The sequence below is a fragment of the Hippopotamus amphibius genome, chromosome 8, assembly GCF_030028045.1.
Source record: "Hippopotamus amphibius kiboko isolate mHipAmp2 chromosome 8, mHipAmp2.hap2, whole genome shotgun sequence".
Lineage (NCBI taxonomy): Eukaryota > Metazoa > Chordata > Mammalia > Artiodactyla > Hippopotamidae > Hippopotamus > Hippopotamus amphibius.
In genome coordinates, this window is record NC_080193.1 from 26,847,075 (window position 1) to 26,862,062 (window position 14,988).

General features: G+C 49.4%; 1 pseudogene; it reads right to left on the reverse strand.

The window, feature by feature from the left end:
- Positions 1-10,519: 10,519 nt before the first annotated feature.
- Positions 10,520-12,085, reverse strand: LOC130859139 (sec1 family domain-containing protein 1-like; annotated as a pseudogene).
- Between the last annotated feature and the right edge of the window lie 2,903 nt (positions 12,086-14,988).

Sequence of the window (14,988 nt, forward strand, 5' to 3'; positions counted from 1 at the left end):
AAAATTTCCTGATTCTGTTCATTCTGTTGAGATAAGTCAGGAAATCTTCTAACTTCTTTACCATGGTTTCAATTGGGTTTTCTGTCTCTTGCATTTGAAAGGGCCTGTAATGATACCTTCCAAAGTCATCCAGGCAATACCTCTATGAATCCGTGTTTTACCCAGTACCCCCTGCCTGAGCCAGCTCACAGTCTAGAGGAAAGCACAGTGGGGGATGCAGTCCCAGTATTTGTGGCTTTGGGACCATTGCCAGGTTAGCCACATGTCTTTATGAAGAGACACCCAGCACTCAGCAGCTCTTGGAATCAGTCCTGAGCTGAGCTCAGCCTTCTGCTCAGTGATGAGCTCAAACCATCTTGCTTAATGCACAAAAGCAGGGCATGCCAGGCAGGTCCCCACTGAAATCTACTGGGGCTCAGTCACGTTGTTCCTCTGCAGAAGCATCCTTCCTGACACAGAGCGTGGGTTAGAGGCTATTGCTGACCTTGCACACTGGTGTGTGAGACTGGGCAACAGGCTGTCCAAGCTTGGAGAGTCTTCCACAGCAAACCCAATCACTATTAGAGGAATTTCCTGGGAGGATTGAACCGGGATCTCCAGACACTGTGATGAGCTAAGAGTCAACTTGAGAATGATCACTACTCCCTTGGTGACAGAGCTGTAAACTCCCCCGAGCATCAGGGCCACCTGTTCACAGACTCTTGGCATTTCTCCCATCTTTTACGCTGAAGCTGCACAGATTGGTCTGTCCATTTCCAGCTCTCCAGCGGCAGAGGCACCAAGCCCGGCAGCATTAGGAGCATCTGGCCTGTTTTCAAGGGGGTAGGTTTGTCCACCATCCACATAGGTGGCTGATGTCCAGGGCCTTAGGTTGGCTCATACCTAGAGACCTAGTCTGGTTAGTGATAAAGGAATGAATTAGCTTGATGTCTGAATTGCCAGCTCAGTTCATTACTGGGAATGATCCCAAGAAATGTTGGCAGGCTGAGGTTGGCGAGTGTTTAGAAACTCAGTCTGGCTATTTATCCATGACCCAATCTGGCAAATACCTGAAGACAGAGCTTACCCAATGTCTGGGAACTCACCTGGATATCTTCTTGTGAGCAGCTGGGCTAGTTTCTGGAGTCTCAGCCTGGTTCATAATCAGGTACCCAGCCTGGTTAGTAATAGAGGATGAAACCTGGTTAATGCCTGTTCACACAGTTTGGTCAGTGTCTATGAGCTTAACCTTGTGTGTCTGAATGAGGAAGAGATAGGGCATGAACTGTCATCTTCCCTTGAAAAGCAGGGAGACAGTTGTGGAACACCTGCTCCAAATGCCCCTGAAATGCAAACATACGCTGGCTGGGGTGGACACCAAAGCTCTTGATCTGGTCTGAAGGACTTTTCCCTCTCTGTGCCTGGAACCCATTCATTGTTCACATTAGTACACACGTGACACCTCATATTTTCCCGAATTTTAATTGGCCTCTCAAGATGCTCTGAGGTCTCACAGAAGCATGTACTTGAGGTAAGGAGACCAGCACTGGTTAAACTGATGTAAGGGAACTTGGAGCTGGAAGTGTGATACTCCTCTGAAGGAGCTCTGTCCATGGAAATGTTTCAGAACCACAAGTGCAGTTACTCCAGTGAAGTGCTGCAGAGGGGAAAGGTTGCTTGTCTTGGAGAGACCGTGGAATGTGGTGCCACCGTGTCATGATGCTCCCAAGGAAAATTGGGAGCTTTATGAGTGATCCACTGCCCTTCTGAGGTCATAGCTGGAGTGGTCATTCTGTAGGAGATGGAACCTGGCTTCCCATTAGAATAGAAGCAGTCACTCTTGTCCCTTCTTTCATCTTTCAAAATATTGATTGAATGACACTGAAAGTCCAGTATGCTGCTAACCAGTAGCCTCTATAAAAGAAGCTCTGTGACTGCTTACCCAACCTCTTCTTAGCTCTATTACAACAAAATTTGGAAGAGATCAAAAGATGCTTTTTTTCACCTAAGGACTGGTGACACAACCAGGAACAGTGTTATCAATCAGAGTAGAATCTTCCTGTAGTACCTATAAGGATGCCATAGCCACTACCTTAGCTTTTATTGTCCATCCAATAAGCTATTCAATAAATGTTGTTGAGTACCTACTGTATACCAGGCCCTGGGCTAGGTGTGGTTCTTGAGAAGATTGCAGTCCAACAGGGAGAGAGTCATGAAAATACAATGAATTGTCAGAACTCCTGGTTTCAGGCAACAGAAACACAATTTCAAATGCCAGAGGTCAAGGGGACATGTGATGGTCAAGGACAGCAAGGAAGGGTTCTGAGCTAGTTGTTCTCTGTGTCCCTGAAGTTCCACCCTTCACGCTTCCCTGCCCTGATCTGTCCTGGAAAGCTGGGTCCAACTCTGCCTCAAAGCACTTCCTTACCTTCTGGTTGGGTTCAGTGGGGGGAGTTGGCAGGAGATGGAGGCTGGGAGGAGAGAGGAGTTGGGGTGTTTCTCCTGCTTCTGTCCTGCTGGCCTGTGGCTCTGGCAGAGGCTGTATTTCTCTAAGGCCACAGATCCTGCCCAAGGCAACAGCTCTCCCTGGCTTCCAGAAATGTTGCTCCCTCAGTTGTTATTCATACAATCCCAAGTATAAAAAATAAAGAAAAAAATTTTAGGTATCCTACAGGATTAGAGGCCAGAGTCTCAAAAAAAAGGAGGAGGGAGGGGAGGGGAGGGAGGAGACAGAGAGAGAAGGTAATTAAATTTTGCTGTAAAATGAAGGGATTTTGTAGTGAAGCTATAAAGTAAAGGTCACATGGATGTAGAAGCCACACGTGAGATGTACTGATGAGCAAGGACTCTCTCCTGCAAGGAGAGAAGAGGGAAGACAGTGCAGGATCACCTCTCTGGTGGTCTGCGCCCCAGAAAGCTCAGGTGATCCAGTCCGAAGTGCCTTCATCCTGGACCCAACAGCCAGGGCTCCATGTCCTGGGAGATCACTGAGTGCTTGTCAGTTGGTGTGTGAGTCAGCCTGACACTGCTGCTTCTCTTTCTTCTCACCTTTCTGAAGAAAGAACAAGAAGTTACTAACTCTTTGGCTGCAAGTTCTCTCCACACTTTAAAGGAAAGAGTGATATAATACATGGGTAGTAATATCACAGTTGACACTGAAATGCATAATTAGAAGTAGACCTTTCTAGATCATCATCCCAGATTTGCGCACAGGTAGCTTGGCTTCCCAGGGCCCTTTCAGGAGCTATCTCTCAAGGACAGACTCAGGTGTCTGCAGCAAAAATGTTGGCACTCGTTCAGAAAGATGAAACAGATAGCCTGAGTGTGAAAACATATCATTTGCATTCCTGGACTGTATCGTTGAGACAATTTTATCTGACACTCAGGTGGACGATTGTTCCTAGAAGTGAAAGGCGAGTCAGAGGCTATCGTGCCCATAAATTACCCATAAATAGAGATTTGACCTCCCACAGTAGTCAGCACTGACTTCTGAGTGTGCAGATATGGGGAATGCTCATTTTTAACTGTCTTGGCAGCACAAGAGTCAGACCCGCTCTGCAACCCAATGCTCCTTTCCGATGGCAGCTTCCCTGCACCGCGTCTGGGTCTGGTGCACATCGAGAAGTGGCATCCGTGTCGGGCTGATTAGATCTCCATGAGTGTCTGGACGCAGCATCCTGTCTGCCCCATGGTAAGCATCACCAGACTGTGTCAGAGATCCTGGAAGAGAAGGGCTGTTTGAGGGAATGACGTGTTTGGGAATACATTGAGAGGGAGGACAGTTGACCCATGACTCTTGTGAAATGCACTAAGTGGCTTGTCATTGTGACAAATAATAAAAGCAGTGACTGTTAAGCAGAGTCCAGCAGTACCAAAGCTACTTAAAATATCATCAAACTTCCCTGTGGGTGCTCCTGGCTGCCATGGCATAAATGTTGTAAAAAGCAACTTGCATCTCCCTTCTGTATGGAACTATTGTCTTTTTGTTGTTAAATTTTACTTAAGGAGATCATGGACCTGAAATTCCTCTTGTTTGAAATCATCTGAGTTCTCTTCCTAACCTTTTTGGGGATCACCTGTTCCCAGCTGAACTAACTCTCTCAAATTTGGTCTCATTCATCTTGAATTATTCAGTTATAAATGGAAATGGCTCTCAAGGTTTGGAAACATCCTCTGGGCCCACCCCTGGGACAGCGACTGCCCCCAAAGGCCATTCCTCTGCTTTGTGCTGTAACACTAGAGACCCCAATGTTTAGCTGGAAGCCTACTCCTTCAGGGTAGACTATAATTCTCAGCCTCCCTTGCAGCAAGGCATGGTCACATGACCAAGTTGTAGCCAATGGGAAGAGAGAGGAAATTACGTGTACTACTTCCTGTTTGCCCCTAAAGCCCGCCCCCCCTTCCCCTTCAGTTCCCCAGATGGAAGTGGATGCGTGTGGGGCCATCTTGGATCACAAGGATGATGAGAATCTGCCAGGGCTGGTGGAGCAGTGAGGCAGAGCTGAGGCCTCACATGGTGGGGTCATCACAGGGAGGTGCACTTGAGGGGCCACAGCTGTGGATAGTGGAATTTCCGCACTTTCTTTAAGCGTCTGTTTCTCAGGGCCGTCACCGCAGCGGAATTTGTGTCCTGAGGGACACACCTGCTTACACGCTGAGCCACACAGACCGCTCTGAGCCCGGATCCTGGCCCCCAGGTAAGTGGGCTGATTTGTCCTCGGTGGACAGCAGGAAGGTCCTGGGCACGATAGATGGTCCCAGGGTTCCTGGCCTGGTGTCTGTGGTTCAAGTCCATTTAATCACAGAGCTGAGTCCTCCGCCTCTTCTTTTCCATCCTCACTTGCGATGTAAAAGCACCGGATAATAATGTCGGACGCTTACGGAGCACATCCTGTGGCCCAGGAACTGTGCTAACGTGTCCTGTGAATGACCTCATGGACCCTCACAGCAGTCCTGTGGGGAAGGTAATGCTTCGTCCCCATCCTACAGATGTGGAAAGTGGGGCTCAGAGACCCCCATTGCAGCACAGAGCCGGAAAGGGGGCAGGGTGTGAGCCCCGGTGGTCTGGCTCGAAGCCCCCTGACTTTGTGCACAGGGAAATCTTGTCACTGTCCCATGTAAGGCGGAGGGGGCTGGTACCTGGCCTCTGTTTATGGTGTGTTTCTTTTATGAAATAGGCCCTCAGCCCTCAGTTCCCAGATGATAATTCCGGAGGCGTCTCTTGATCGCCCCCCTCGTACACGATGTGGGAAACCAGATCACCTCTAAGGGTCCATCTGAGAGGCTGAGAGACTGTGACGGCCCCACAGCCCTTGGGCAGGGTGTGGGGAGCCTGGCCACAGGGCCCTCACCAGCTCAGCCCCACCATCTCCCCCAGGGTGAGAAGGGGCTAGGACAGTGTTTAGCACCCACCTGGGGCCCTGCAGGTGGCTCAGGCAGCTCTTTCTACTTTCTCTCTACTCCCCCAAACCCCACTCTGCTGCCCCTCCTTAGGGGAGCACAGAAGAACCCTCTCAATCCAGGGCTCCCAGCCAAGGAGTTAAAGAGAACCTAGGACAGACGCCAAGGATGGATTAGAAGCCCAGTCAGACTGATGGGAAATTCTGCCAATTGCAGAATCGCAGGGGTTGAGGGGACGAGTCTTTACCCACAGGTGATGCCCTCGTGTCTGTGGGAGTCTACAGGCAATTCCTCCAGAGTAAGGGGGCAGGGCCGCCTGGCAGGGTCTGCTAAGTGAGGGAGGACATACCCACACTGTCCCACAGGAACTGGAGCAACCTTCTCTGGGGTTCTTCCTCTTCACTCAATTAATGGTCCTCCACCCCGCAGTCCTTCAACAGCTGAAACCAGCAGATGCTCCAGAGTCACTAAACGGCAGTTATGTTCCTGCAGCTTCCACATGGGCTCTGTGCCCAGAAGGCTGGGAGGGGGCTCTTGTCCAGGGAGCTGGGATTCAGGTTAGACACACTGTCACAATGGCTGTTCGGGATATAAAGCGCAGTACGTGTGGCTCTCAGTCTACCATCTTAGGTGTGCTAGAAAGTATCATTTAGGGTTGCCTTTCCATAACTGAAGCTCATTCCTATTTGAGGCTCCCCTTCGTGTCTGGTGGAGGTGTCATCTCAGCCCATCGAGGGTCCCCCACCCTCTCTTCCCTGGTGCTCTAATTCCTGTGACGGTGAGGTGGGCAACTTGTTTTTTTTAATGTGCAAGACCTTTTAAATGCATTGATGCATTTGGCAAATTTCCACACATATGATTATGAGCTGAATTAGAGGTCCCCTCCCGGTCCCCCTGCATCCAGGGTGTGCTGGGGGATGGGCAGTGGCAGCAAAGGTGGCCAGGTCCTCGTCTGGCCCAGTCAGGTCATTGTTCCAACCCTGAGTTCCCATCCTTCCGACTGTTCAGTGTGCACCCCAGGATCTGTTACATAAACTCACATTCTGGTATGTGGAGAAGATGGGGCACCAGGAGAGCTGTGCTCGGTCAAGGGATGTGACACCAGGAGAGCTGCGCTGGGCCAGGGGTGTGACATCACAATAGCCGCGCCGGGTCAGGGCCTGTGACACCAGGAGAGCTATGCCAGGTCAGGGGCTGTGACACCCAGAGAGCTGCACTTGGTCAGGGGCTGTGACACCGAGAGCTGCACTTGGTCAGGGGCTGTGACACCAGGAGAGCCAGGGTGGGTCAGGGGCTGTGACACCAGGAGAGATGGGCTGGGTCAGGGGCTGTGACACCAGGACAACAGCACCGGGTCAGGGGCTGTGACACCAGGAGAGCTGGGCTGAGTCAGGGGCTGTGACACCAGGAGAGCTGGGCTGGGTCAGGGGCTGTGACACCAGGAGAGCTGGGCTGAGTCAGGGGCTGTGACACCAGGAGAGCTGGGCTGGGTCAGGGGCTGTGACACCAGGAGAGCTGGGCTGGGTCAGGGAGTGTGACACCAGGAGAGCTGGGCCGGGTCGGTGGCTGTGGCCCAGGCACACTGAGCATTGTAGGAACAGAGCCTGGATGGGGGTGTGCATGGTCAGCATATGTCAGCAAGGGAGGTGATGGCTGAGGGTCCCACCTTCACCCCCACATGAACCCACTTAGAGACACCTGAGAGGAGAGGGAGAAAAATCCCCAACTGTCTAGAAAAGAATCCACCACCCTGAAATGATATTCACCTGGAATTGAGTCTGTTATTTTCTGCCATTAGGTAGAGAGAGGGCTCTAGAAAGAAACTCTAGTTATAAAAGAATTGAGTTATTTTACACACTTGAGTTGATGGCTTAGAAATCTGTGCCATCTGAGCAGGCTTTGGGAGAAATGGTTATGCGCAGCGTAACAAATGTCAAATTTGCCTTAGAGCCCAGGAGGAACAAAACCAATTTTTTCCGTAACCAAGAAGTAGGGTTGGCCCAGGGCTGAGAAGGCTGTTCTGGGTCTGACATCATCTTGGGTCTGGAGGGTGGCTTCAGGGGGACATTCAGCCCCTTCAGGGTGGGCAAAGGGGCTGCTCACCCAAGTCCTGGGAGTAGCTGAGCTGGGAGGAGATGGGAGAAGCAGAGGAGAGATGGAGGGAAGAGGAGGAAGAGATACAGCTGGGCTGGGAGGAGGGGCATCGGGTTGGGGAACCCACAGGTGAGGTCCCGACCCTTTCCTCGGCCTCCTGACTTGGGAGCAGCTGCATCCCTACAGCCTTGGGAGAAGGAAGGAAGCTCTGGATCGGAAGAGGAAAATCCAGCAGAGCGTCTCCCTCAGACTCATGAAAGGTGTTATTGTCCATTGGTCCCTTCATGCACCCAGGGGAGTTTCATCATCATCCACTATGTCCCTGACCCTGCTGGTAAATGGTGGTCGAGAATGACAAGGTGCCTGCCCTCTTGGGAAACAGACAACAAACAATGAAATGAGAAGAAGAAAACCAAGATGCTTTTAGGCAGTGACAGCTGCTGCAACAGGAAAAGGACAGTGGTGAGACAGAGAATACCGTGGGGACCCCTTCCATGGGGTCAGAGGAGGTCTCTGTGAAATGGCTTTCGTGCTGAGCATGGAAGGAGAGAAGGAACCAGCTGTGTCCATGTATCAGGAAGAACGTTTTAGACAGAAGGAGAGCAAATGCAACATTCTGTGAGATGGGATAAAGTGTGGAGACTGAAGAACTGAGAGAACTTGAGTGTCACGAACCCACGACCACTGAGCACATGGGTCCCCACCGCCCCTCCCCCGAGTGCTCAGAGCTGAGCTGGGGGCGGGGGGTGTCCATGCAGTGTTCTCATGGGCCTCAGCGCATCATCAGCACACCTGCCCCAGGACCATCTTTGCAGCTGGCGTCTTGTGCAATCAAACACTTACAGGACTTGAATACACAGTGGACAAAGTCCATCGTTCTTTACGCTGCTGAGGGCATCATGAGAATACCACCTGGAGATTCAAATGTGCGTGGACCCCCTGACTGATGGGCAGAGTCATCAGACCCTGTAGCAGGTGATGGTGGTGCTTTGCCTGGGGTTCCCTCGACCACTTCAGAGAGCCCCCCACCCTGTGTGCCCCCTCCAGGGTGTCTCACACCCAGCCCCACACCTGTCCAGGTACAGATTGCATGGGTACAGACAGCTGGGCATCCTGGACAATAATGCTGGGGAGGGAGCCTTCCTGGGGGTTCTCAGCAAGGAGACAGGGGAGCTGGTTGTGAGAGAGTTGGGAACAGAGCAGACACTGGTGGGCAGGTGGGGACGGAGCGTGCTCGCAGGAGCAAATTAATTCCCGAATTAGGCCATTAACACAATCTCACACCGCTGGGCCATGAGTGCCTTTGTCCACTTGGGCTGTTTCCACTGGCCTCTCACAGAGAGGAGCTGGGAGCCCTGTGAACATGCAAAAGTCTGCATGTGAGTGGATTTCACTCAGAGATCTCTGTGGAAATTTCAATTTGTCTTCTCTGAGAACATTTTCTGAGACCTCTCAGGCTGCTGAGCCAAAGAGATTGCTCAGGACCAGGTGCACAGAGCACCTGGCCCAGGTAAGAAACAAGCCCGTCAGGCAGGTGACCTGAAGCTCTGAGCTGGGAGGCGGGGCTCCAGGGTCACACCTGCCGCTTGGCTTATCTGAGAGGAGAGACAGCCAGGGGGACAGTGGCCTCCCCATCCCAGGTCAGGTGGGGTTTATGTGAATTTGGGGAAATTACATGCATTTTTTCATCTGTTCCCCAGAGAGACGAGCAGGCTGACTGGGGTTGTGTCTCACTGCCTGCGATGCACTGACTTCAGAAATGCCCGTTCCTGAATCACTCCCTTTCTCCAGGGGAACATAAAGTTTTGACTGTAAAATGCTTGGGTTGAGGAGAAACCAATTCCAAGGGTATTATAAGAACTAAAGGTGGGGAAGATGTGATTTCACAAAGCAAAATCGGGGTTTGTGTTGAAAGCAGTGGGAATGAACAACACTCAAAACAGCAGATGTGCTACAGGCCGCTTGTGTCCACAGCAATCACAGTGGTCAATTCCACTTGACTGTGGCCAGAGGTTGACGCAGGCATGTGAGCACACGTAAACCTGCCCCCTGGTGTCCCTGATGACAGCCCCTTAGAAAGCAGCTCTGGGGCTTCCTAGGTGGTGCAGTGGTTAAGAATCCGCCTGCCAGTGCAGGGGACATGGGTTCCATCCCTGCTCCAGGAAGATCCCACATGCTGCAGAGCAACTAAGCCCGTGCACCACAACTATTGAGCCTGTGCTCTAGAGCCCATGAGCCACAACTATTGAACCCGTGTGCCTAGAGCCCATGCTCTGCAACAAGAGAAGCCACAGCAATGAAGAGCTCATGCACCACAATGAAGAGTAGCCCCTGCTCGCTGCAACTAGAGAAAGCCCATGTGCAGCAATGAAGACCCAACACAGGCAATAAATAAATAAATTTATTTTAAAAAGAAAAAAGAAAAGAAAGCAGCAATGAACTCTGGTCCTGCCTGGCCCAGTGTGGCCTCAGTTGTGGGACATGTGACATGGAGGTGCCCCCATGCTGGGCAATCCCTTTGTTAAATCACAGAATAGGAATTAAGACACCAACACGCCTGGAGGTGTCATGGGAATTTGGGGAATCAAAGATGGAAAGCATCTGTGTCAGAATTAATTTTGCCACATCCACACCCACTGTTAGAAGGACTCATTAAAGCTGAACAGGAATCAAAGGAGGGAAATAAAGACCCTAAAGACAAAGTGGGGGGTGCACAGGGTGTCGCCGCATCAGTGCGAGCTGTAACTTACAAACTGCAGTTGGTGGACTTTCCTCGTGGTTCAATGGTTAAGACTCTGCCTTCCAATTCAGGGGATGCAGGTTCGATTCCTGGTGGGTGAACTAAGATACCACGTGCCACGGGGCAACTAAGCCCACGCGCTGCAACTACTGAGCACACAAGCCACAACTAGAGAGCCCTGTGCCACAACTAGAGAGCCCATGTGCAGCAACGAAAGATCCTGCATGCTGCAACTAAGACCCGACGCAGCCAAAAATAAATGAATGAATGAATGAATGAATAAGTAAATAAATTTTGTTTTTTAATTTAGTTGGTGGGAGGGGATCTGAGTCTGGGGCGGCACAGGCAGCCATGTGGAGAGCTCCTCCAGGCTGGTTTTTCTCCAGGTTGTGACAGCTGTGTCATGGACTATGCAGCATGAGAAAGTCAGCAGCAGCCGTATAAAATGTGTTTGCCCTGTTTCCCCTTTCTGTTGTCAACAAGTTTCTGATGTTCAGTGTAGTTGCCTTCTCCCACCACAAAAACAAGTGCCTCTTGGAATGGATTTTTGTTCCTTGGAACTGAGCTGTCATCGCCTGGCAGCATTTGGGATCAGAATGTCTCTAGTCATGTTTCAGGGTTTGACTTCATCTCCATGAAGACAGGTGGGGTGTGCTGTTCCAGTACCGGCTTCATCACTCTTCCCATCACAGACTGTGATCCTGTGTTGGTGCCTCATAGCAGCGATGTCTGAGCTAGCAGGAGCTGAGGTCATCCTGGAGAAAGCCTTCCGCTGTTTGATGTATTGTAAGGCATTAAGGTTGCATCCTGCATCTGTTACGGCTTTTTTGTATGACTTCAAATCAGCCTCAGAGCTGCTTGCTGTGTGCTTATATAACAGATAAGAAATGCCTCATTTTATCTTCTGGAGTTTCTGCATCAGGGTCTGATATTATATCTAGAGGAGTTTTTCCAGAGTAGTTTGCTCATTATTTTTTCTTTACAGTCAAAATACACATCCAGTTTTCTTGCCTTTATATGTCTGAAGACAGCAGTGGTAACATTTTATGGAGATCAGTAAGTCTTTTTTTCCCCTCCGAGGAGTTCTGGCAAAGAACAAAAAGCTGGTGTTAGCTGAGCAGTGCTGTCAGAGAGCATCCTCATGGCCCCTTCATCTTCCCCGTCTGGTCCTACAGTGCTTCTAAGTCATTTGACTTCCTGTGCTCTATAAGACTCTAGTTCTTGCTTAACTGATTCCGAAACCTCTGGGAATGGACTTCCTTTACGTTTCTGCCAAAATTTATCAACTGGAGTTAAGTCATAAGACTTCTTGTATTTCTCTAGATCAAACTAGGGGAATTTTTCACTCCTGAAGATTCTTCCAGATTAATTCTGTGTACGTGGAAGTCCAGTGCATCGTGCACCTAGGACTGATATTTAAAGGAGTTCCCAAGTCTGTGTTTCTGTCAACAGGACTGAAGAAGGCTTTGGAAGCTGAAGGGGCCGCCTCCCAGTGCATCACCTGTAGAAGGACTGTTTCTGGCATCTCTTAGATGTTCCCAAAGTTTCTTATCTAGTTTCACTGCAACCACTTCTGTTGCTGTTCCTGTTGAGTATCTGATTATAGGAACAATACCCAGTGTAACAGAAAAGCAGAAGAGGCTGTCAACATTCCGGTCCATGACACTTTCCACGTCTGTGATCTCTGCACTGTTAATCGCACAATATGAAACACTTCCTTATTGTGATTGCATCATACAAGCATATCATTTTCCAAAGTAATAATATTGAGATACTGATTGAAAACTTTGGCTACTTATGTAACTGCATAGCTGCTACTTCTGCATTTGCAATATCTTCCAATTTACTCCTTGGAAGAGCGGAAATAAAATTTAGATAAGTCACAGGGTTGATTTCAAAGATCTAGAACACCAGCTTATTATGAAAGGATACAAACTCAGGGACAGCCAGGTGGAAGAGATGTGTAGGGCAAGGTATGAGGAAAGGGAGTGGAGCTTCCATGCCCTCCCCAAGCAAGCATCTCCCCAAGTCCCCAGGTGTGCACCAACCCAGAAGTTCCCCCCCACCTTTACTACTTTCCTCCTGCTCAGAACTGCTCATTTCCTTGGGCCAAGCCCTCCAACACTCCCCTCCTGCCCGTTCCCTCCTGCCCGGCAGAGACCTGCGCTTCCTCACCTTGACCTGCCTCCCCTCTGCAGGCTTCTCATCAGCACAGACAGGCACCCGAGAAATGTCCATCCACACTGAAAAGTTATTTCTCTGCCACACTCACCCCTTAGCTGCAGGCCACACTTCATTCTCCACTCACAGAGAAACTTCCAGGGAAATGTGTGCAGCAGAAGGTTTTCACATAGCATCTGAAGTGCTTTTTGTTCCCAGAGTTCCTGTCACTGGGGTCATTCCCCACCCACCCAGGTGGGCTGCATTCGGAGGCTCAGGGGAGCATCACGAGCCATGCCCCGTCCACATGACCACCCTCCTCCTAAGAGACCCCCCCGCCGTGTTTAGAACACATCCCCACATGGCATATTGAGAGTAAAAATTACTTATTTGTCTGAAATTAAATTTGCTAAATGTGCCAATTCTAACTGGAATGACTTGGGTATGTCCCTGTGATGTCCCTCTGAAGTATCAGGTGTATGTTTAGACCTGCACTTTGGACCTGGACCTGCATGTGTCCTTTTTTTTGGTCTGCACTGGGTCTTCATTGCTGTGCGCGGGCTTTCTCTAGTTGTGGCGAGCAGGGGCTACTGTTTATCGCGGTGCACGGGCTTCTCATTGCAGTGGCACAGCACAGGCTCTAGGCACACAAGTTTCAGTAGTTGTGGTGCAAAGGCTCAGTAGTTGTAGTGCATGGGCTTAGTTGCTCCACAGCACGTGTGTGTGTGTGTGTGTGTGTGTGTGTGTGTGTGTGTGGCAGCCGGGGGATAGAGGCTTCCTGGGCAAGTGGAGGGAAAATGTGGTGGGTGCCCACCTCGGAGGAGGATGCAGCCCAAAAAATGATGGAGTCACTGTGCACTGAACAACAGGAGCATCTGGTCAAAGTAATTATTTGTAAAACAAAAAGTGTCATAAACAGAATGAAATATATAACACATTGCCATCAATGTGTATCTAAATATATGCCCACAAAACAGCAATGGACGTTTTACAAGACCACATTTCAAATAAAAACATAGTCTTTAAACACAGTTCAAAGATTTTCTAAAAATAAAATCTTACGAAAGAATATCAATAAACACAAATAAATAAGGTAAAAATTCAATAAAAATAAAAAAGATACTAGTAAACACAGTTTTGTGATTTTGTAAGAGCAAGAGAGGAATGGACTAAAGGGGAATGAAAAAATAATAAAACCAGATGGAATCCATCTGCAGACAAATGACATGTAATCTGTGCTGTGTGATTAGTCCAACCCATTTGTCTTTGGGCCCAATAAAGCAGGCAAAGACAGAAGCAGTGAAAGGGGGGCTGTGAGACTCATGGATGCCCCTCCGAGGTGGACATCCCCTTGTCTATCCCCCGTCCCCAGTGAAGGACATCCTGGCCCCACCTCCTCCACCATTCATTGTGAATTGGAGAGCCCAGTGGTTTTAATAATTGCCCAAAGAGGACATTTTTAAAACATAATTCTCCTGGGATGAAATCATTCATTAAAAAGGGGAATTAATGTATTCCGAAGACAAGTAGAAATTAGCTGGGGGTTATTCACTCCGATCATTTTAGTCCCTGGATAAAACATTAGCCACTAAAGCTCGTGCGCAGACAAGACTATTGACACATCCTGAGATTTGCCTTGTGCTTGGATGTCTGTGTCCAGTCTAACTGCTACTTTGATTGAGTTTTTGTGATCTCTGCTCTGCTAGTGAGAGATAATACATGTGCATTTCACAAATATGAGAAGATTCAGGGGCCATTCTCACCCAGACATGTGCCCAGGGAGGAAGGTACCGGCAAACACAGTCAAGTTTTAAAAGCTCCCCAGTTGTTGGGACTTCCCTGGTGGCTCAGTGGTTGAGAATCTGCCTGCAAATGCAGGGGACACAGGTTCGAGCCCTGGGCCGGGAAGATCCCACATGCTGCAGAGCAACTAAGCCCATGCTGCACAGCTACTGAGCCTGAGTGCTACAACTACTGACGCCTGCGTGCCTAGAGCCCCTGCACTGCAACAAGAGAAGCCACCGCAGTGAGAAGCCCATGCACCACAGCGAAGAGTAGCCCCTGCTTGCCACAACTAGAGAAAGCCCAAGACCACCAACAAAGACCCAAAGCAGCCAAAACATAACAAAAATAAAATAAATATTTTTTTTAAAAAAAGCTTCCCAGTTATTTAGTTGTGTAAGTGATGTGTGTTGATGGCAGGGAGAGGAGATCAAAAGACACAGGGCATCAAAGAAAACAAAGTACAATTCTCCACATTTTATCATCAGGAAAATCACCATTAACCTTAACACTGTATCTTTTCCACTTTTCAGAACTTTGTCTAAAATAAGCCACACATATAATGCACATAATATATTTAACCTCATTTGTCCCTAAATGGGGCCGTATTATAAATGACATTCCATCACCTACCGCCATCACTTAATATACTGCAGAGACCACTGCACACAAATAGCACATATCTGCACCCCCATCTCATTCTGCAGAGCGCTCCGTCGAGCACTGTCCTAGTTCACTGGACATTCCCTCTTTGGTCCCTCTGGATTCCCGGAAGCTTTGGTATCACACACGCAGGTGTAATGAGTGTCCTGTGTTGCACGCTTGCCCTTAGC